The 22,107-nt window shown below is 43.2% G+C and overlaps 1 protein-coding gene across 4 annotated transcripts in view; it reads left to right on the forward strand.

The window, feature by feature from the left end:
- LOC117355436 (myosin regulatory light chain 2, smooth muscle minor isoform) overlaps window positions 1-22,107 on the forward strand; it is a 53,128-nt gene that overhangs the window by 12,786 nt on the left and 18,235 nt on the right. Inside the window, exon 1 of one of the 4 annotated variants that reach the window (XM_033933970.1) lies at window positions 17,264-17,282. The exons of the other annotated variants lie outside the window; for them this stretch is intronic. The gene's annotated coding sequence lies outside the window, so the exon portion shown is untranslated. Of the gene's footprint in view, window positions 1-17,263; window positions 17,283-22,107 lie in introns of those variants that run through there. 4 annotated transcript variants of the gene reach the window in all.

A 22,107-nucleotide genomic window follows, 5' to 3' on the forward strand; every position in this document is an offset into this window, starting at 1 on the left:
GATATGGTTGGTTTTTATCTTATGTATATTTTAATTGATGTAAACAGTTGTAAAATAAGTTTTTAAATAAATTACAAAATAACTAGTGTAACCTGGTATCAGTGTGCCTGCAATTAAGTTACATCAACCAGCCATAGACCTGGTTAATTGGGGGGGGGGGGGGGAGGTAAAATGTGGCGAGGGTGCACATAACTTGCTGTATTCTATAACTTGTGTGTGTAGGTGGCAGCCCCACCCGTGTTCCACTCTTGTGTACGCTCCCTTGTGTTTATGTACTATGTAACTTGTGCACACTCTTAATACTAGGGGCCAGATTCTCAAAACTTACCGTGTCCTTAACAATTGTCACTAAACTGGTTCCAGCTGGTTTAGTGTGCCGGTATTTTACCGGCTGACATATCAGAATGGCTCACCGTGGTCTTTTCTGAACTTCCTAGCAGTCTCTGACTGTGCCATAAAAATGTAGTACAACAAGGTCATTAATATTAAAATGGTATGAAAATGGGCTCATTAATATTTAAATGAGCACTCTGGGCAATTCTCTATTACCACTGGGTGATTCCCTAACCTTGTGCCACATTTGTGGGCAAATGTTTCCAGCAGAATCTGAGTTGCTGTGGCCTTACTTTCTGGTCAGTGCCTGAGTTCTGATTGGCTCAGGCACTAACAGGAAAGTAAGGTTTAACAGTTTAGAATCTTCCCCACCCAAACCCTCGATTCTTCCACCAATGCCCCTGATGATGCCAGCATCCCCTGACACCCCCCCCCATAACTTTTTAAATTGAAGGATGGCAGGAGGAATGCCCACTCCCTCCTACTGCTAGGGTCCCCCCCCATCCCCGTACCTTTAAGATGAAGGTCAGAAGGAGGGATGCCTTAGGCATCTGGGCCAATCGGGGCCTTAGGGCCCTTTCCAGTGCATCCTGGGGAAGGGAAGTCCTGCTATTTTGAACAGGTGGGCCTGCCAGCTGGATGGAGTAGGCATCCCTCCTGCTGGCCTTTGTCTTAAAGATACTAGGGAGGGTGGGGGTTTGTCGGAGAGGTGGGGGACCCTGGTGGCAGGAGGGAGTGGGTATCTCTCCAGCTGTTTAATTTAAAGGTGTGATGGGAGGGAAGGAGTGGGCATCCCTCCGGTCGATCTTGCACAGGGTATGGGAGCCCGGGCAGTGGCAGATGAGGTAGGCGAGAGAAGATACATTTTCCTCTGCTGCTCTCCATGCTGGTCAAACAGCTGAGTTGGCAGGACTTGGGGAGACCTGTGGTTCAGTTGATCGGGGCAGGGAGAACAGTCTTGATGGGAGGGAGGAGCTGTACCTAGCGATTACTCTTCTGAGTAAGTGTCAGGCACAGCTCCTCCCCTTTTTTGTTGGTTCTCCACACAAATAGCATGCGTATAATTAGCTTGCTATTATGATGAGAATCGCCCTTAAAAGTCCGCTCCCACTACGGCCACTATATAGACTCACTGGATTACCAGTGAATTTTGAGGATCAGACCCTAGGTGTTTTGCTGCCACTTAATGCATGTAAGCATGCATGTACCTGTGAAAGTGATGGTATTCTGTACATTTCTCATGTGGTGTAAATGTGGCTGCATTGTTGTAGAATTGCCCATCACTTGTCTTCAAAAACTAAGTAGGACGTATGAGGTACTTGTTGGAAACCAAATATGATAATCTTCTCTCAGCTTCCATATGTAAAAACTAGCTAAGCCTTCTCTGTGCTTTAGTTCACTCCCACCACGATTAAGCAATGAAACAACTTCTAAAATGCAAAGAATCGCTGTGCCAAAAAATCTTAGTCCCAAAGTTGAATGTCTGTGTAACAGTGTTAGTTTATATTAAATTGTGATTTCCACTGAATTAATTAAAAATTTTACTTATTAGGTCAGTGGACCAAAATTAAGTTTGAATTTTGTGCATTTGCTTTATATAGAAACATGATGGCAGATAAAATCCAAATGGCCCATCTAGTCTGCACATCCGCCCATTATCTCTTTTGCTTTCCGAGAGATCCCATGTGCCTATCCCAGGCCCTTTTGAATTCGGACACAGTCTCTGTTTCCACCACCTCTTCTGGGAGACTTCCATGCATTTACCACCTTTCCTGTAAAACAGTGTTTCCTGAGATTATCTCTGTCTTCACCACCTCTTCTGGGTGACTATTCCATGCATCTACCACCTTTCCTGTAAAACTGTATTTCCTGAGATTATCTCTGTCTTCACCACCTCTTCTAGGTGACTATTCCATGCATCTACCACCTTTCCTGTAAAACAGTATTTCCTGAGATTATCTCTGTCTTCACCACCTCTTCTGGGTGACTAGCATTGCTGTAAAACGGTAGTATTTCCTAAGATTATCTCTGTTCCACCACCTCTTAACTTCATCCTATGCCCTCTCATTGCAGATTTTCTTTTCAAATGAAAGAGACTCAACTCATGGGCATTTACATTATGTAGGTATTTAAACATCTCAAGAATACAAATTGTAATAACAATTTTTTTGCATATTGCATTTAAACATCTCTATCATATCTCCCCTCTCCTGCCTTTCCTCCAGAATATACAGATTGGGAACTTTAAGTCTATCCCCATACGCTTTATGATGAAGACCACATACCATTTTAGTAACCTTCCTCTGGACCGACTCTATCCTTTTTAAATCTTTTTGAAGGTGTGGTCTCCAGAATTGTACACAATATTCTAAATGAGGTCTCATCAGAGTCTTATTACAGAGGCATCAATACCTCCTTTTTCCTTCTGGCATACCTCTCCCTATGCAACCTAGCATAGCTTTTGCCGTCACCTTTTCAATCACACCCAAGTCCCGCACTTCCATCGTGCAAATAAGTTCTTCACCCCTAAACTGTACCGTTCCTTGGGTTTTTGCAGCCCAAATGCTTGACCTTGCATTTCTTAGCATTACATTTCAGCTGCTAAATTTCAGACCATTCTTCAAGCTTCGTCAGGTCTTTCTTCATGTTATTCACACCATCCTGGGTGTCTATTTGTCCGCAAAGAGGCAAATCTTACCCAACAACCCTTCAGCAATATCGTTTATAAAAATGTTAAAAAGAACAGGCCCAAGAACAGAACCTTAAGGCACACCATTGGTAACATCCTTTTCCTCAGTGCGATCTCCATTGATCACTACCCTTTGTCGCCTTCCACTCAATCAGTTCTTGACCCAGCCCATATGTATAGATAAATCACTTATCTATTCAGTACATGAAAATACTTGTTAACAGAATGAAAATATGAGGGCTGAGCAAGTTTATTTCAGGTTTGGAAAATATTTTCCATTAAGCTGAAACATTCATTATGTTGCCGTTTATGAATCGTGCTAAATGCTGCTGAACATTCTGTTCAGATCCTCTTCTTCCCCCCCCCCCCTCCCACACACACTTTATCACTTTGTAACTGTTTTTAGAAATAAGCCTTGGAGGAAAGATACTAATGTAGGGATAGTACCACACACTGCAAACTGAATTCTCTATTCAGTGATTGCATTTCCAGTTCATGAAAGAAATGTTTGTCGGCCCATAGTTGTTTGTGCAAGTCTTATTTGTGGAGGAAACTGACCCATTCCCCAGCCACAAGAGTGGCTGTGTCTGCTCAGTATGAGAGGGAAAGAGTACAAGCTAGCTAGGGAAAAAAAAAGCCGGGCTCTTCTGAGCACATAAGATAAATTTGGTCTGACTCGACATATATGATATCCCGCAAGTCTTTCTTTCTCTAACAGTGGCCAGTCCATGTCGCAAATACCTGGGAGATTCCAAAAAGTAGTATGAGGGGTCTTCTGTGTTCCCTGAATGAAAGTGCAGAGATTCAGCAGGCAGGCCTCTGTCATGGCAACAGTGAAGCTATCATGCACACTCTGTGGACTTCTCCCACTGCTAGGGTTAGAGACCTACTGTTGGCTCTTGTGAAAGAGTCAGAATTTTTTCAGCTTGATAAACAGTGTACAGAGATCACAGAGGCAGTTGGAGTCAGAAGGGAGTAGGGAGAAATAGTTTGTCTCTCTCTGGTTAATAGCTTTGTGGGAGTTGGCAGATAATGTCTCTAAGCAGCAGGCTACCTCTATGCATATAGTCTGGGGATCAGCATCCCAGAACCCTGAATATACTGGTGAAGGGGGAATTTCTATTTGTCCTTTTTACTCTCCTTTACCCGATAGTGTTCTTCTGTGCCTCCTGTGCACATAACCATCACAGAGTACTCCAGGAGACTAGGGGCTACACTATTTCATTTTCCAAGGATGAGAAATGGCTCATCTAAGTCTTTGGCTAATGTTTGTTTACTTTTGATTCCTGCTATAATGCTGCTATTCCTCTCAGTCACAATAATGTCTTCCCACCACTGCCACACATTTTTGATTCTGGCTTTTCTTCCTGGAAACTTCCCCCCCCCCCCCCCCCCCCAGATTTTAGCCTTCATATTGCTGATCCTTTTGAGTCATCTGCATTTAGGGTCAAGGCAGCCTAGTTATGCAAATTGATTTTAGAACTGCTTTTGTCTTAGTAGATCACAAATGATAACTTCAAGTGTTTTTTAATGGTTATTTATTTCTAAAATTTCTTGACCGCCTATAAGCGATTTACAGAATAAAACATTCACAATGGTTCAGAGGACAACATACATAAAATAATTTCAATGATTCTTTAAAGAAAGAAGTTAAGTTTAGTTTAAACAAACAAACTTCTTAATGTTGATCTTCCCAAGTATCCCTTTTTGTGTACTTATTGTTGGCTCCTGCACTTATACAATGTGGGGTTGCATTTATTTTTATGCTGATGACATTCCTGTAGTTGGATCATAGAAGTATATAAACCGGTGCAAGTTGTATAATTCTGGTTGAAATTTAAAAGAAGAATGGCTCCACTACTTTGCTATAAACCTTCTGAAACCACTGCAATCAAAGTTATTCTTAAAGATTAAGACCAGGCTTTTTGAACAAATCTTAAATATTTGTTTCCAACAAAAACACAGTTCTGGTGTGTTATTTCATATCAGACTGTGTAGGCATACTTTTCTACTTCACCGCACCAGATATCTCTACCGAAACCCAGACCAAGTTTCAACCTGCTTGTCTGACATTGCTGCCTGGATGTCTCACTGCCATCTAAAACTGAATATGGCTAAAACAGAGCTGCTCATCTTCCTGGCTATACCCAGCCTCCCCATTTACCCTGTTCTCTGTCTGTTTATAACACTTTCATTCTCCCTGTCTCATCTGCTCACAATCTCGGGACCATCTTTGATATTGCTCTTGATCTCTGTATAACATTGTTCCTTGTCAGCATTAGCAGATGAATCCAGATGAGTGGGTTAAGTCCACCTACCAGCAGGTGGAGATAGAGAGCACAAAGTTGAGCTCTGCCATATATGCAATGGTCTGCTCCCTTCCCTCTCTAATCTAGCCATCACACAGCTACCATGCCTGTGGGCTCCTATGACACCTATGATGTGAGTACCTATTCCTCTCCTTCCCTTTCTAATCTAGCCAACACACAGCTCCCCCGCCTGTGGGCTCCTATGGCACCTATGATGTGAATACCTTATTCCTCTCCTTCCCTCTCTAATCTAGCCAACACACAGCTCCCATGCCTGTGGGCTCCCTTGTTGGCAGGGTCCAGAGTTGGTGCCATTCCTGTAGAGGGAGGTGGGATTGTTGGATCTTTAGCAGTGTCCTGGGGGTCAATAACGCTCTGCTGATGATGCGGACATGCTGCTTGTGCCTGCCCTGGCCAACAGTGCAGGTCTGTTCTCTCCCCTTTCCCTATGAGGTCTATTGCTCATTCCCGCTCTGGCCAGCAGTGCATGATGAATTCCTATCTTTCCTTTGGGGCCTGGTTTTGGATGTTGTCATTTTGGTGCCTTTTCTCAGTGAGCAGTGGTAGTTATCTTCCTTTCCTTTCAGCGTGCCCGCTGGATCTGCAGCATCACTCTTCCATACAGGGACTCGGTTTGAGGGGGGATTTGTTTTCCAGTCTCCATCTCTATATGACTTTCTTGACTGTGACCTGTAGATCAGGGGATTTCATCTGTTCAGACCTCGTATGCCTGATGAAGCTTTGAAAATTCAGTACTCCTGAGTACCTGGTCTCTCTCTTTTTTTTTTTTTTTTTTTTTAGACCATTTTAACATGCCTGCACGCAGAATCCATATGTTTGCTTACCCAACAGTAAATGCTTGTCGCTTTAAAATATTTCTGGATAGAACTCTTGCTTTTCAGGCAGGCAAATTAAATGACTGGTTTAGTAATATTATGCATGCTCCATCTTATTTTACTTTTAGAAAATTAGTAAAGACAGTTGTTTGATCAATTTGTAACCTGATTCACTGTTTTTAATTTTTTATCCTATTGTCTTGTATGTATTTCTGATGATTTGTATTGTATTTTTTTTCACTGATTGTCCAGTACAGTGGTGCCTCACACAACGAACTTAATTCGTTCCAGGAGCAAGTTTGTTATGCGAAAAGTTCGTTATGTGAAACGCGTTTTCCCATAACAATACATGTTTAAAAAAATAATTCGTTCTGCAGCATAAAATATGCTAAGATGACATTAAAAAAAGATAAATTTGTCAAAATGGTGGTCTTGCTGAGGCCAAACTCTTTGACGAGGTCACACTGTTTTACCCCACATTCACTCCTTCTAATTATTTCCCGTTTCATTTCAACAGAAATCACCTTCCTGCTTTTTTTAGAAGCCATGATATATAAAAAATATTGAGTTTATCTTAAAAGGACGACTGTATACAGTGAGAGAGGGCAGTTAAGCGCAGTGACTAACGACTGCCTGCAGTGCCTGCGCGGAAGGATGCAATACATCGGCAGCTCGGGCGACTTCGTTGTGTGAAACGAAGTTCGTTGTGTGAAACGAAGTTCGTTGTGTGAAGTTCGTTGTGTGAAACGAAGTTCGTTGTGTGAATCAAGACATGAAGTTCGTTGTGTGAAGCGTTCGTTGTGCGAGGCGTTCGTTATGCGAGGCACCACTGTACTTCTCATTGTAAACCGCCTCAAACTATTATGGCTTTGGCAGTATACAAGAATAAATTATTATTATTACTAATGAGGTTAGCCTTAAAATGCTCTCTCTGCTGGTGCAACAGTACTAGTGCAAACTGATTTTTAGATAACTTTGTGATAGCTGAGCTTAGAAAACTGACTACATGCTTGAGAATTAGCTACTGGTATAAGTCATAATGTGCGAGGGGCAAATGTGTGTGTATATATATATTTCAATAATCATCCTTCCCAGTTTTGAATGTAAGCTTATTGTTTTCTATGACCTGAATTCTCTCAAATTAGAATCAGCTGCAGGTCTTGTACCATAGAATTTGAGGAACTAAAGAGTTAATTGGGGAAAATGAGATTTTTGCTTTTGTTTAAATTCAGGTTAAAGATTCATTTTGTCAAGGTCACCTTTAGTTAATTCATTACTTAGTGATCCTGGCAATTGAAATACTAAGTAAGCCCCAGTGTTCGTGTCTGATAGTGCTGAATGTAGGCAAAGAGCACAGTGCTTGTTGCAGAAGTTTGGACTTGCCTAAGGACTTTTTATTCCTTGAAGTCAAAATAAATTCTTCATCAAAAGATGAAAGGGAAGAGTGTGGTGCAGTGGTTAAAGCTAAAGCCTCAGCACTCTGAGGTTGTGGATTCAAACCCATACTGCTCCTTGTGACCCTGGGCAAAGTCACTTAATCCCCATTGCCCCTGGTACATTTAGAAAGATTGAGAGCCTACTGGGACAGATGGGGGAAAAATGCTTGAGTACCTGAGCTCCCCTGGGAGAACGGTATAGAAAATTGAATAAATGTCAAGATTTATGCTTACACAGCTTGATAATTATGCATTTTCTTCTGAATGTCCTTCAAAGTTGACTTAGCATGATGAGAGGTGGAAGAACTGGGGCAAAAGTAAGCAAGCAGGCTGACCATGGTGTGGAAGGTGTGCCAGATAAGGCAGGTAGGGCCAAACGTGGGGTTTGCAAGTGCTTGATGCTCCCTTTTGGCATCACTTGTCTTTTGTCCTAGGCAAGAACCCTGCTTGCCATACTTGGACAGCCCTGCAAGCTTATGGTACATGTAGTAATGCTTCTTGAATAAGAATGGAAGGAAAAGTTCATAACACTATTGAACTACAGCTAGTCTTTAAAAGCTTTTATAAGAGAGTAATTATTTTCCTGCAGTTTAAATATTTTAGAAGCTGTCTCTTTTTTTTTTTTTAAAGCACTGAAGTTCTGTTCCCTTATTGCAGAGATTATGACCTGTAATTGAAGTTCAAATATTTGCTGCAGAAAAGTAAAAGTTTAATAGAGTGCTGAATGTTCTATGAACAAAAGAATAGCTTTTAAGACTGACCATCCTTAATTATCAAAGCATTTTGACTGGAGTATTAACCCAACCAATGATTCTCAAATGACTTTTGAAGCAGAGACTTGCTGAGTTTTGCCACCGATGTGCTGACTAGTTATTACAGAAACAGGTACGACCACATTTTTATAAGGAGAACCTGTATGTGCACATGGTTTTTCATGCAGATTATTCTTTTTTTCTGAGGTTTTGTAAACGTGATGTGTTTCTTAAACCTTTTAGCGAAATGTATTTGTTCTCTCTCCATAATTACAACATTTCTGTGGTTGGAAGAATCCTTAGTTCAGTACATCTAGCTCCACCCTCTGAAATCCTAAAAGGATTTGTGATCATGCCAAAAGAGAATGTGTTTTGTTAGGAGTCAAACTCATCATTGGTCACCTTTCATTTGATGTAGCAAAAAAGACACTCTTTCAGGTGATATAAAAAAATTGGATGATGTGCAGTTGAGATATTTGCATCCAAAAAATAGCCACAATTTGTATAAAGCTAAGTTCCTACTGGAACAGAACATATGCAAGTAAGGCTAGACTCAAATAGGGTGCTGGTCTTTGACCTAAGGGCCGCCGCGTGAGCAGACTGCTGGGCACGATGGACCACTGGTCTAACCCAGCAGCGGCAATTCTTATGTTCTTACAAAATAGGTAAAGGAGAAGGGGTCATGAAAGTTGGGGGGAAAATACAAGAAGTTGCCTAGGTGTTATCATAATTATAGTCCTAAATCAAGGGTGAGCAATTTCCAGTCCTTGAGAGCTGCAGGCAGTTGATCTATTTGCATGCAGTGCCTTCACTGTTGGTAAATAGATCTTGTATATATTCATTGGGGAAACCACTGTCTTAAACAGAGATTATAGAGATTAACTAGAACCAAAAAAAACAGGGGTAGGGTACATAAGACGCAGTGCTGAAAAACTGGCCAGTCTGAAAGGAATGAATGCCTTAGTAAAATGTCTTCAAGGTTTGCTTGAACTTTTTTTTTTTAAATTAAAGCATTTTCAACTGGTTGTAAGTGGGGAAGTGATTCCATAAAGTGGAAACAAATAGTTGGATAATAGATTTGACTTTTAGTCGCCCCTTTCTTCTGTTGCCTAAAACAGTGTTTCTTAACTTCTTCAAGCAGAGTACCCCCACCCAAGATCCGCCCCTGACCCCACCTCCATAATAATAGTACTAATTGTAATGTAATTTCTTCCATTCATTTTTCATATGCACATAATATAACTTATTAACAATACATAATGGTAACCACAAAATTAAAAAGACACAAAGCACACTATATGCAGAGAAAATGTTAATTATCATTTATATTCAGTTTTTTTCAAAGAGGTCAAGGCATGACTTTAAAATATGCAATGTCGCCTCAGGAGCAGCTACAAAAAGATAGACAAATATAGTGCAAAATATAGACAGCAGATATAAATACTCAAAACTTGACACATGTCAATCACTAAATTGAAAATAAAATCATTTTCCCTACCTTTGTTATCTGGTTGCACTTCCTTCTGACTGTGCATCCAACATTTCTTTCTTTCTGCCTCCTGCAAGCTTCCTCTCCTCCAGAACTTATTTTCTTCCCCAACTAACATCTTTCTCTATCCCTCCAGGAGTCTAACTTTTTTCTTCCTTTCTCCTCCACTCCCATTGGCAACATGTCTCCCTCTCGCTTTCCATCTATCTTTTTCTCATTTCCTCCCTTGCTGCAAAGGGAGTGGGGAAAGAAAGAGAGAAAGAGAGGGGGTGGAATTCAGGGTGCATCTCTTCTACCCCCTCTACTGCCATCCAACATTTCTCCCTCTCATAACCCCCAGATCATATGCAGAATCTTTCACCAGTGCCCAACATTTCTCCTATCACTCCTCTCCAGCACATGCCACATCTCTCCCTCAATTCCATCCACCACTATGTCCAACATTTCTCCCCTTACATCCCTTTCAATCTGTTCCACTGTTCCCTCTCCATGACCATATCCAACATTTCTCCCTCTCGTTCTTCTCCTCTCCATGCATCTCTCTATGCCCAACAATTTTCCCCTCTCTCACAATTTTCCTTTCTTCTTTCCCCATGTGTACTGTCTTTTTCCCTCACTCATATAATGCCCAACTATTCCCTCCCTCCCTTCTGTGTCCCAAGTTCATGCCCTCCCTTCCTCCATCCACATGCATCTTTTTCCCTCTTCCTTTTCCCTTCCAGCCATGTGCATCTCCTCTTTCCTTCCATTCCACTTTATCCATGTGCACCTCCTTCCTCTTCATCCAAGTGCATCTCCTCTTTCCTTCCATTCCACTTTATCCATGTGCACCTCCTTCCTCTTCATCCAAGTGCATCTCCTCTTTCCTTCCATTCCACTTTATCCATGTGCACCTCCTTCCTCTTCATCCAAGTGCATCTCATTCCACTTTATCCATGTGCACCTCCTTCCTCTTCATCCAAGTGCATCTCATTCCACTTTATCCATGTGTACCTCCTTCCTCTTCATCCATGTGCATATTTTCTGGGAGTTACTCTGGAATCCATTCAAGGAAATTGATGAATCTTTGATTTTGTCATTTGGGCTCGCCAGGAAGAATTTGTTTTTTTCTGAATTGAGTTTTAATTTGAAATCGGCCATCAATAGTTCGATTTGCTTTAAGATGGATGCCAGGTGATTCTTCGTCTCGGGTGTTAGGTTTGTTAGGGGAAAGATAATGGTGATGTCGTCGGCCTAGATGTAAAATTTGATTTTTAGACTTTGCAATAGGTTCCCCAGTGCGGCCAGGTAAATGTTGAACAGAGTGGGACTCCGCATGAGTTTACCCAGCTGAAGGAATGAATGTTTTTGCTGTAAACTTGGTAAGATCGATAAGTGATATCTTGGTTTACAAGCATAATTCGTTCCAAAAGCATGCTTGTAAGTCAAAGCATTCGTATATCAAAGCAAAGTTCCCCATAGGCCATAATGCAAACTCGGAAGATTCATTCCACAACCAAAGTTAGCTATGGTTTGCCCAGGGGTGGGTACCTACCTGTGGGTGCTGCAGCCCCTTCAGCGGGGTGGCTTCCTTCCCTTGGGGTCCCCTTGCGGCTGCCCTCCCGCTTCGGCCTGTGCCTCTGCCCGTGTCTCCCGGCTCCCAATTCAAGCCGGCCGCCATTCTGTAAAAGCATGCCGCCATTCTGTAAAAGCATGCGCAGGATCTCTCAGCTCCCGATGTGTGTGCTTGTATGTGGCGCGCCCATTGTTGGGGCAGCAGCTGGCTTGGCTCGGGAGCTGAGAGTTCTTGTGCATGCTTCTACAGGATGGCGGCCGGCTTGAATCAGGAGGCGCTGGTGGATGGGGGAGGCATCGGCCGAAGCGAGAGGGCAGCCGCACGGGGACTCCGAGGGAAGGAAGCCACCCCGATGAAGGGGCTGTGGCACCCACAGGCAGGTACCCACCCCTGGGCCACCATAGCTGAGAGCTTGTTTAGCGAGTCAACGCTCTTTTTGCGAGGCACAATTTGCGGGAGTGTTTTGCTCGGCTTGCAAAACACTCACAAACCGTGTTACTTGCAAACCGAGGTTTTACTCTGCTTGTTGATTTTTGTGTAGATTTAACAAGGAAAATACAGCAGACCCTCAATATTCGCGGGGGTTAGGGGCAGAGCCAGCCTGCGAATACTGAAATATCGCGGATAACTTTCAGGGCTGGCTCTGACCCACCCCCGTGTCCCGGACCTTCCCCAGACCTTACCTGGTGGACTAGCGGTGACGCGGGGCAGGATCGCTCGTCCTACGCTCCTGCCCCGTGCAGAGCCATCATCAAGACTACAACAGGAACTCACGGCAGCCATTTTGATGACGGCTCTGCACGAGGCAGGAGCATCGGACGAGCGAACTTGCCCCGTGTCGCTGCTAGACCACCAGAGAAGGTCCGGGATGCAGCGTTTCTAAAAAAAAAAAATTGCGCATATCCAAATCCGCAAGTGCTGAAACCGCGGATTTGGAAAGGGTACTGTAAAGCACATTCTCTCACTGTACAGTCTTCAAATTAATCTCTGATTCCATACAAAAGCATATCTGAGAGGGGCTGCTGCTCCTCATCCTAAATGCAGATAAAAGTAGAACCTTGTGCACCTTTTTAGCTGTACTGAAGAAGGGCAGTTTTCAGGCATGAGCAGGTTGATTTTGAACTGTCTCCTTCATACCACACCTTTATCCTGTCCCTATTTTGTTCTTCAACATGCAGCCAGCAGTAAGCTAAGGTAGCCTGTCCTGTTGTCCCCAAGCACAGCTTCAGGATGCTGAAATGTCTCGTTTTCAGGTGCCTGCTGAAGAAACAAGTACCGTAGCGAATACAGCCCCCCCACCCCCCGGCTCCTGGAACCTTTTTTAAATCCCGACGGCTGCCTCCTGTCCTGATGTCTTCTGGCAGCGGCAGAGTGTTGCGCCTGCCTGGTCCCGCGCTGCTCACTGAATGGCTGCTGTCAGTTCTTGCAAATCCCGCAAGAACTCACGGCAGGTGTGTGAAAAGCTCGCGCCTGCCTTGTGCGCCGCTTTGCCGCTGCTGGAAGACATCAGACAGGAGGCAGCCACCGGGATTAAAAAAGGTACTGGTGGGGGGGGGGCATCCTGTCCCGCTTTGAGGAAAAAAATAAATGGTCACGTTAGACATGGAACAACCCATAGCTTGGGCCACCCAATTGTGGTGACTGAATCCTGCTTTTCAGAAGAGAACCACTGTAGATGAGCACAATTGATGGGGTGGGGGAGGGGGAGATTTTGGGGTTATTACAGTTCTGAGACTAGGTCAGAATCATAGCAAGTAGTTGAAGGGTGATTACAGGGTTTTGCAAACCATCTTTACTCTTTACTGTGCCGCATCCTCTTTTGGAATGGTGTATTGGCCTTTAGTCTGTTCTTTAGACATGGTACTAAATTCCCAATTTTGGTCCAGAGTTAAGAGGTCCACTCAGGGCTGGATGTATGTACCATATATACTCAAATATAAACCAATCCAAATATAAACAGAGGTAACCTTTATTCCCCCAATAAAGGAGGAAAAAAGGTTGACTGGAATATAAACATAAGAACATAAGCAATGCCTCTGCTGGGTCAGACCTGAGGTCCATCTTGCCCAGCAGTCCGCTCACGCGGCGGCCCAACAGGTCCAGGACCTGAGTAGTAATCCTCTATTTATACCCTTCTATTCCCTTTTCCAGCAGGAAAATGTCCAATCCTCTCTTAAATCCCAGTACTGTATTCTGCCCTATAACGTCCTCTGGAAGCGCATTCCAAGTGTCCACCACACGTTGGGTAAAGAAGAACTTCCTGGCATTAGTATTGAATCTGTCCCCTTTCAACTTTTCCGAATGCCCTCTTGTTCTTTTATTTTTTGAAAGTTTGAAGAATCTGTCCCTCTCTACTCTCTCTATGCCCCTCATGATCTTATAAGTCTCTATCATATCCCCTCTAAGTCTCCTCTTCTCCAGATTAGAAATTTGGGTATGTGAGTGTCGTAAGTAATGCCATAAGTAATCACTAATTTTTCTGTTGGGGCTGTTTAGAGTCCAAAAAAGCTGAAAGAGAACCGACAAATATCTTCCTACTTGGGGCCACAACACCAACCAAAGTTTCTGAACTTCTATCCCCACCAGAACACCTGGCCTCAATAACAGATGCAGAAAAACCTTTTTTCAAAAACAAGCCCACAAACTAAAAGTACTATATTATACACAAACAAAAACCCTAATATGCCTGACTGCACACAGTACACCACAAAAGAAATAAAAGGAAATACATTTTTTCCTGAACAGTTCAAATTATAAAAACAGATGTAAATTTTCTAAATTGGCTATTTCAATCACTAAATTTAAAATAAAAAATATTTTTTGCACCTTTATCTGGCTATTTCATTTTTCTGATCATCTTGCTCCCTCTTTGCTCTTAATTCTGTTTCCAAGGCCTCCTTATGCATTTGTTGTTTCTTTTCTCTCCTTCACATCTTTGGCACTGATTTTTCTTATTCAGTTTTCTTCCATTTTTTTTCTGCTTCCATCTCAAATCTATCCTTCTAGCTTCCCCCCCCCCCTTTCCTCTCTCTATGTGCAACATCTCTTCCCTGTCTTCCCCTTCCCTCCATCCACATGCTACCATCTCCTTCTTTCTCCCGATCCCCCCCCCACCCCCAGGTTCCACTAAATGTTCTCCCCACCCGCTTCCAAAGCTCCCCTTACCATGAAAACTACAAGGTCGCAGGTGTGGGAGTAATTCTCTTGTGCTGCCCGGGCGACCTCCTTTGCACCTTTGCTGCGGTCTGCCCAAGCGGAAACAGGAAGTTTTTTCGAAACGGGGTGGAGGCATGGACAACTAAGAATATAAGAAATGGCTTCGCCGGATCAGACTCTAGATCCATCCAGTCCGACGACCTGCACCCACGGAGGCCAAGCCAGGTGTTCCCTGCTGAGAAACCTTGTTTACTCGTATCCCCCAATGTGATTTGCAAGAAGGTGTGCATCCAACTTGCTCTTGAATCCCAGAATGTTGGTCTCCATCACGACCTCCTCAGGGAGAGCGTTCCAAGCGTCACCATTCGTTGTGCGAAACAGAACTTCCTAATATTTGTCCTGGGCCTGGTGCCCCTCAGTTTCAGTCCATGACCTCTTGTCCGAGTCGCATTTGACAATGTGAATAACGATGTTTCTTGCTCTATTTTGTCAAATCCTTTTAGTATTTAAAGTGTCTCTATCATGTCTCCTCGCAGTGTTCTCTTCTTGAGGGTGAACAATCCCAGTTTTCCGAGGCGTTCTTTGTAGCTCAAATTCTCGATACCTTTAACTAGCTTCGTGGCTCGCCTTTGCACCCTCTCCAGTAGGGTTATATCCTTCTTTAGGTAGGGAGACCAGTGTTGGACACAGTATTCCAAGTGTGGTCTGACCATTGCTCTGTAAAGCGGCATTATGATGTCCGCCGATCTACTTGTGATTCCCTTCTTTATCATGCCCAACATCCTATTTGCTTTCTTTGCTGCCGCTGCACATTGAGCCAACGGCTTCAGGGTCCTGTCTATCAGTACCCCCAGGTCCCTTTCTTGTTCGGTCTTGCCCAGTGTCACACCTAACATTTTATATTCATGTTCCTTGTTTTTCTTACCCAGGTGCATCACTTTGCATTTTTCTATCTTAAACTTCATCTGCCACTTTTCAAATCTCTCTGAAGTTCTTCTCTGTCCTTTTGTGACCCAACTACCTGACATAGTTTTGTGTCATCTGCAAACTTGATTAAATTACTTGTTGTTTCATCTTCTAGGTCGTTTATGAAGATATTGAACAAGATGGGCCCAAGAACCGATCCCTGGGGTACACTGCTCGTCACCTCTTCCCAGTCTGAGAACTTCCCATTTATGCCCACCCTCTGCAATCTGTTTTCCAACCATTTGCCTATCCATTTTAGTATATCTCCTTCTATTCCATGGCTTTGTAGTTTCTTCAGAAGCCTTGTGTGGGGGAACCTTGTCGAACGCTTTCTGGAAGTCCAAGTATATTATAGCCACCGGTTCACCGCTATCAATTTGTTTGTTCACCTCCTCAAAAATTTGAAGTAAATTAGTCAAACATGACTTCCCTTTCCTAAAGCCGTGTTGGCTAGCTCTCATCAGGTCGTGATTTTCCAGGTGTTGCTCTATGCTATCCTTTATTAGTGCTTCAATCATCTTCCCAGGAACCGACGTAAGACTTGTAGGTCTATAGTTGCCCGGTTCTCCTCTCGATCCTTTTTTGAAGATTGGGATGACATTCGCTATCCTCCAGTCATCTGGTATTTGCCCGGTTTTAATTGACAAGTTAGCTAAGGATTGTAATAGTTCTCTTATTTCTATCTTAAGCTCCTTTAGCACTTTCGGGTGAATTCCATCTGGTCCAGGGGATTTATCACTTCTCAATTTGTCGATCTGATAATATATCATGTTCAAATCCACATTTACTGTGGTGAGGCTATCCTCAATTTCTCCCTTGAATGCTCTCCCTGTTTCTGGCATTGATGCAGTGTCCTCCTTGGTAAAGACAGACGCAAAGAATGAGTTTAGCCTATCCGCAATCTATTTGTCTTCCTTGATGCACCCTTTTCTTCCTTGGTCGTCGAGAGGGCCCACTGCCTCCTTAGCTGGTTTTTTCCCTTTTATGTATCTAAAAAAGGGCTTGAAGTTTTTGGCTTCTTGCGCTATCTTTTCCTCATAGGCTTTTTTGGCGTCTCTTATCGCCTTGTGACACTTCTTCTGGTCGACCTTGTGACTGTTCCAGGCCTCCGTTGTGTGTTCACGTTTCCATTTTTTAAAAGAGTTCCTCTTATCCCTTACTGCATCCTTCACTTCTTTAGTTAGCCAAGCTGGTTCTCCTTTGTTTTTATTTCTCCTTCCTTCTGGATATCTGCGGAATGTAGAGATTCTGTGCTTCGGTGATGGTATTTTTTAGTAGGGATCATGCTTGATCGACCGTTCTAATAAACCTAAAAATTTACGATGGCACAATATGCATAAGTAAATGGAAAGTAGACCCATGACTAGGTTTATCTACTGTCTTGTAGCTTTGCAACCTTTAGCTTTGCAACCATGGTTAATCTTTGTGATGTAACTAAATTATTTTATCAAGGAAATTTGTCTTGGTTCTGGAAATGCATAGCTATAGTATGGAAAATAACACTTGTTTTGAATCAACTTGTTATAACAGTGCTCAAGGTCTCTGCATGCTTCACAGTTGCATTTATTTTTAGCACAAGTTAGAGCATGTGGCAGGTATTCATACGTCAGGCTAAATGTTGTGTGCAGGAGTCAGGATTTAAAAATGTAACTTTGATCTGAGCATTGAATCACAAGTGCTATTTGTAGATACTTGTTGAGATATAATTGCGTTGTAATAACATTTGTTGCCTGGAGTTCTGATCACATCTCTTAAAGAAAGGTAATGTTGGTTTTAGCTTACTTGCTTTAAACTTAAAATTCTTTTGTGACTTTAGAAAAATCAGACTTTCAGCTGCCAAATTTACTAAAGACTTTTAAGTAGATTTGAAATTGTGGTGTATAAAAGACTCAACTGTAATGGTGTATACAGTCTGAAACTGAGCTTTTATGTGTGTTTGGGATGGGAGAACTGACTTATTATAATCTGTAATGAATATTGTGTATGTTCCCTTTCAAAGGCTTCATATTTTCAGAGAATAAATGAATTGGGAACTCTGCTAATGAATGAAAGATGACAGATAACATAATGTTTAGCTTGTAATAGCAAATTTCCCTTTTAAGGATAATGTGAGAGTATTAAAGACTGTTAAGCTAACTAATCTTTAGGAATTGGTGACATGCAACTTTAGAATCTCTGAAACAGGAAGCAAGTTTTTGTCCAACAACTAATTTGACCTAATATAAACAATTTTATCCTGATATATTTTATAATGGTATATAAATTATCTAAATATTTTAATCCAAATTAAATATCAGTTGTTGCATGAGGAAACCTGGATGGCATCTCTAATTTAAAATCTCTTAAGTGTTGTATTTAAGTTAAAATGTTATTATTTGTTGACATACTTATTGTAAGTTTTAAAAATGAATAAAGATTTTAAAAAATAATAATAATAAAATCTCTTTTTCTTCACCCTTTTTTCCCCTACTAATTCTTTCCCATATGGACCCAGTGGGACTTCAGACTCCTAATGCATTGCCCTGTAGAATTAGTGGGGGGTTGGGGCTGTAAGCAAAATATGTATGGGTGAGGAGGGGGCTTATTTGTGATAGAAGAGTTATTTTTTTTGAGGGGGGTAGTGATGGGAAGACCAGTCTTATTGCACTATCCACTCCTAGTGTACCTCCCCATTTATCTTCTGCCTTTTGTATGCTCTCTGCTCACTCATCTTGACTATCCCTAACGTGGATCCCAGTAGTTGTAATTCACTCTTATGAGCATCCAAAGTCAACATTAGCTAGCAAGGGGAGATGGATAGCTCAAACCAGCTACAGACTTTGTATGTGGCTGGATGAAGAGAAGATAGGTGGTGGTTGGTGGGATTGAGGTTAGATATTAGAGAAGGGGGATTGGTGAGACTAGAAATGTGTAGGGGGATAAAGGAGGAAATCTTGAGGGACAGATTTGGGGATAAGACAGGGGAACGCAACATCAGGGGCCTTGTTAGTAAGCCTGTCCCCCTACCTCTTCTCCCTAGAGATACTGAATGAGAAAATGGCTTCAAATCAGGCCCCAAAGGGAGATACCTCAAAAACTAAGGTTACATTTAAATGTCATCTGCGTTTGGGTGCATGTTGGACTTGGCAATCTCATTACATAAGGTTATCTTGCAATTTTTTTCACAATCTTGTGATTTAACAACTTTGAATAACTGTCTCATCAGCAAAATTAATCACCTCACTCCTGTTTTCAGATCATTTATAAAAATGTTAAAAAGAAGAAGTTCCAGCACACACCCCTAGGGATCAGCACACACCCCTAGGGAACACCATCATTTACCCTTCATTGTTAATATTGACAATTCAACCCTACTCTTGCCTATCTTTAACTAGTTTTTAATTCACAATTATTTATTATTTAAGAATTTATATACCACTTATAGCCTAAGTGGTTTATATTCAGGTACTCGAGCATTTTTCCCTGTCTGTCCCAGTGGGCTCACAATCTATCTAATGTACCTGGGGCAATGGGGAATTGAGTGACTTGCCCAGGGTCACAATCCAGGGCATGGGATTTGAACCCTCAGGATGCTGAGGCTGTGGCTCTAACTACTGCACCACACATTGCCTCTTATCCCATGACTTTCTGATTTCCTCAGGAGTTAGTCATGAAGTACTTTGGAGTTTCAGAAGGCATGAGACAAATATATAAACTAAATACTGCTATTGTATACTTTGAGCTAGATTCACTAAGCCCACCGATCAAGTCCCGACCCCTTTGCAACTCTGACCCGATTAACTAACCTTTCTCCCGATCTGATTCCGATCCGCACATGAGGGGAAGGGCATCCAAAAGTAGGAAGGCAGCAATTCACCAAAAAAATTAAGGAATACCGACTGGGCTGGCTGATCAAAAAAGAAGTGACTGCTGCGGACCAGTCGCTCATGTCCCTGCCGACTCTCCTAAGCATTCTCTCCTATGGGTCCCCTGAATTTCAACCAGCTGAGGCAATTCTACAGGCAAAGAAGATGGTCTGCACATGCGTGGGGATCACTCAGCAGTGATCTGTGCAGTCTGGGGGTGGGGTGGGGGAGGGCATTCCTCCGATCACTCCCATTTGAATATGGACCCATAGTGAATTTGTCAGCCTGCCATGGATCGGACACGATCGAACAGGTTAGTGAATCTAGCCCTTTGACTCTTCTCCACCAGCAAATCAGTATATACATAACCAAACAAAATGTCAGTCTAATCCCCACCTTGTTTTTCTACAACATAGAGTACTTAGTCATATACTGTAATTAAGTCATACTGTAATTATCTGCAGTATCCTCAGTTACAGAATATTTGCATAAAGAAGTCCCAAAAACTTGAACCCAAAGCCATGTCTTAAACCTTTTTTTCCTGGAATTGTATATAACTGTTATCAATCCTGAATCATGGGTGTTAACTTCTAGGGTTTATGCAGCAGTTTAAAAAAGGAACTGTAGGCAATGAGGCATTGACCTGGCTTGTTAATTCAAATTGAATATCTTCTTTGATCTATTGAGCTTAAATTTCCACTAAAGTACATGAGACTGGCATTAATTTGATGGTTTGTCTAAATTGTTTTGAATTTCAATTATGTTAATTTATTATAGTAATATATAGTAACTAGTCTTTAAGCCCGTTACATTAACGGGTGCTAGAATAGAGTGTCTGTCTGTCTGTGTTTCTTTATCTCTCTCTCCTTGGCTGCTGTCTGTGTCCTTCTGTCTCCCCCCCCAAGCAAAGCTGTCTGCCCCCAGCACACACCTCCCACCCAAAGCAGCCCCCTTTCCCTATCCCTATCTCTCCATGGCCCCTTCTGTCTCCCCCCCAGCACACCACTCCCCCAAATCAGCCCCTTTTCCCTCTCCCTATCTCTCCATGGCCCCTTCTGTCTCCCCCTAGCACACCCCTCCCCCAAAGCAGCCCCCTTTCCTTCTCCCTGTCTCTCCATGGGCCCTTCTGTCTTCCCCCCCAGAGTAAAACTGTCTGTCCCCAGCACACCCCTCCCCCAAAGCAGCCCCCTTTCCTTCTCCCTGTCTCTCCATGGGCCCTTCTGTCTTCCCCCCAGAGTAAAACTGTCTGTCCCCGGCACACCTCCCCCCCCCAAAGCAGCCCCCTTTCCCTCTCCCTATCTCTCCATGGCCCCTTTCCCTCTCCCTCTGGCCCCCTGAATTAATCCCCCTGCTTACCTGGCCTGCTTCTCTTCAAAGTAGGCCGCGATCGTGGTGGCCGGCCACAGCAAACTTCGCAGGTCGCTCCCCAACCCGGAAGCACGCTCCCTCCGACGCGATCCCGTGTGTCAGAGGGAACGTGCCACCGAGGCCGGAAAGCGGCCCGCGAGGCCCGCCAAAGCCGGCCACAATCGCAGGCTGGCCCGAAGAGGAGGATCAGCGGCAGCGGCAGCGACAGCAGCGGTGAGCGAGGGCGGGAGGTATGGTTCCAGCTTGGTGAGGTGAGGGCGGGAGGTCTGCTGAGCTTCCTTCGGGTTGGTGAGGGTGGGAGGAGGGGCGTGGCCAGAGTGATCATTGGCCGGGTTCTAAAATGGAACACAGCCACGGATCACACACCACGGCCGCAGTAATCACGCTTTTTTAAAAACGCATGCACCACTAACCTTGTATTATAAAGGATACCTAAGGTTGGTGGAACTGCAGAATTTTTAAAGATATACCAAGTATTTGATTTTTGTGGGAATTACGCCATAACAGTTGGACTACTTGGGTATGTTTTGACACTTCAGGGCCAGTATTCCTTGCAGAGGAATAGATGCACAAATTACAGACTCAAAAGCAAAAACTTTGTGTGCAGTATCTTTATACAGCGCTTGGGTCCATGGCAGCAATTATAGAAATGGATTCCCCAGGGTTAACAGTCTACATGTGTCCCCTTCACAAGGTCCTGTGTCTTGCTAGTTCTTGATATCATGAATTTGATATCGAGCTTCCCCTGTTGGGATGGGGTTCTGTGCTGATCTCTAGGCATGGGACAGCTCAGAGTGTCTTGATGATTACTAATGCAAGTCTTTTAGGGGCAGGGTGCTCACAGCCTGGGCTACTTGGTCCGGAGTCTGTGGTTCCTAGTGGATACGTCTGTCACTTGAATCATCTGTCACTTGAAAATGCGGGCTAGCTAGCTTTACTTTGGTTTCTCTTTCGGTGGAAGGAAAGAATGAATCATGTAAGACAATGCTATGATTGTGATATACCTCAATGAACAAGGTGACTCTGGAAGCCTGTTGGATCTACAAAGTGTCCAGGGACTGCTGGTCATAGATCATAGGTCATAGATCCCTTCTAATGTCTGCCTTGGCTCTTAAAAGTAGTATGTTGAAGTTCAAGAGCCTCTGTAATTGCTACGCTTTTGAAAGGGGCATAGATCATTCCCTTCCCTTGGCATATTTTAGTCTGAGGAACCTTTAAGCACTGGTTTGGGATGTGGGGAACAAAGGCTGGCTGGCAGGGGTGCCTGAGATTTTTTGGAGTAGGGTTTGTCATATGCTTATTTAAGGTTCAGGTGGTCACTATCTCCTGTTTCAGGGGAAAAGTCAGATGTTCTTCACTTGTAGCTCATGTAG

Source organism: Geotrypetes seraphini, chromosome 2 (assembly GCF_902459505.1).
Source record: "Geotrypetes seraphini chromosome 2, aGeoSer1.1, whole genome shotgun sequence".
NCBI lineage: Eukaryota > Metazoa > Chordata > Amphibia > Gymnophiona > Dermophiidae > Geotrypetes > Geotrypetes seraphini.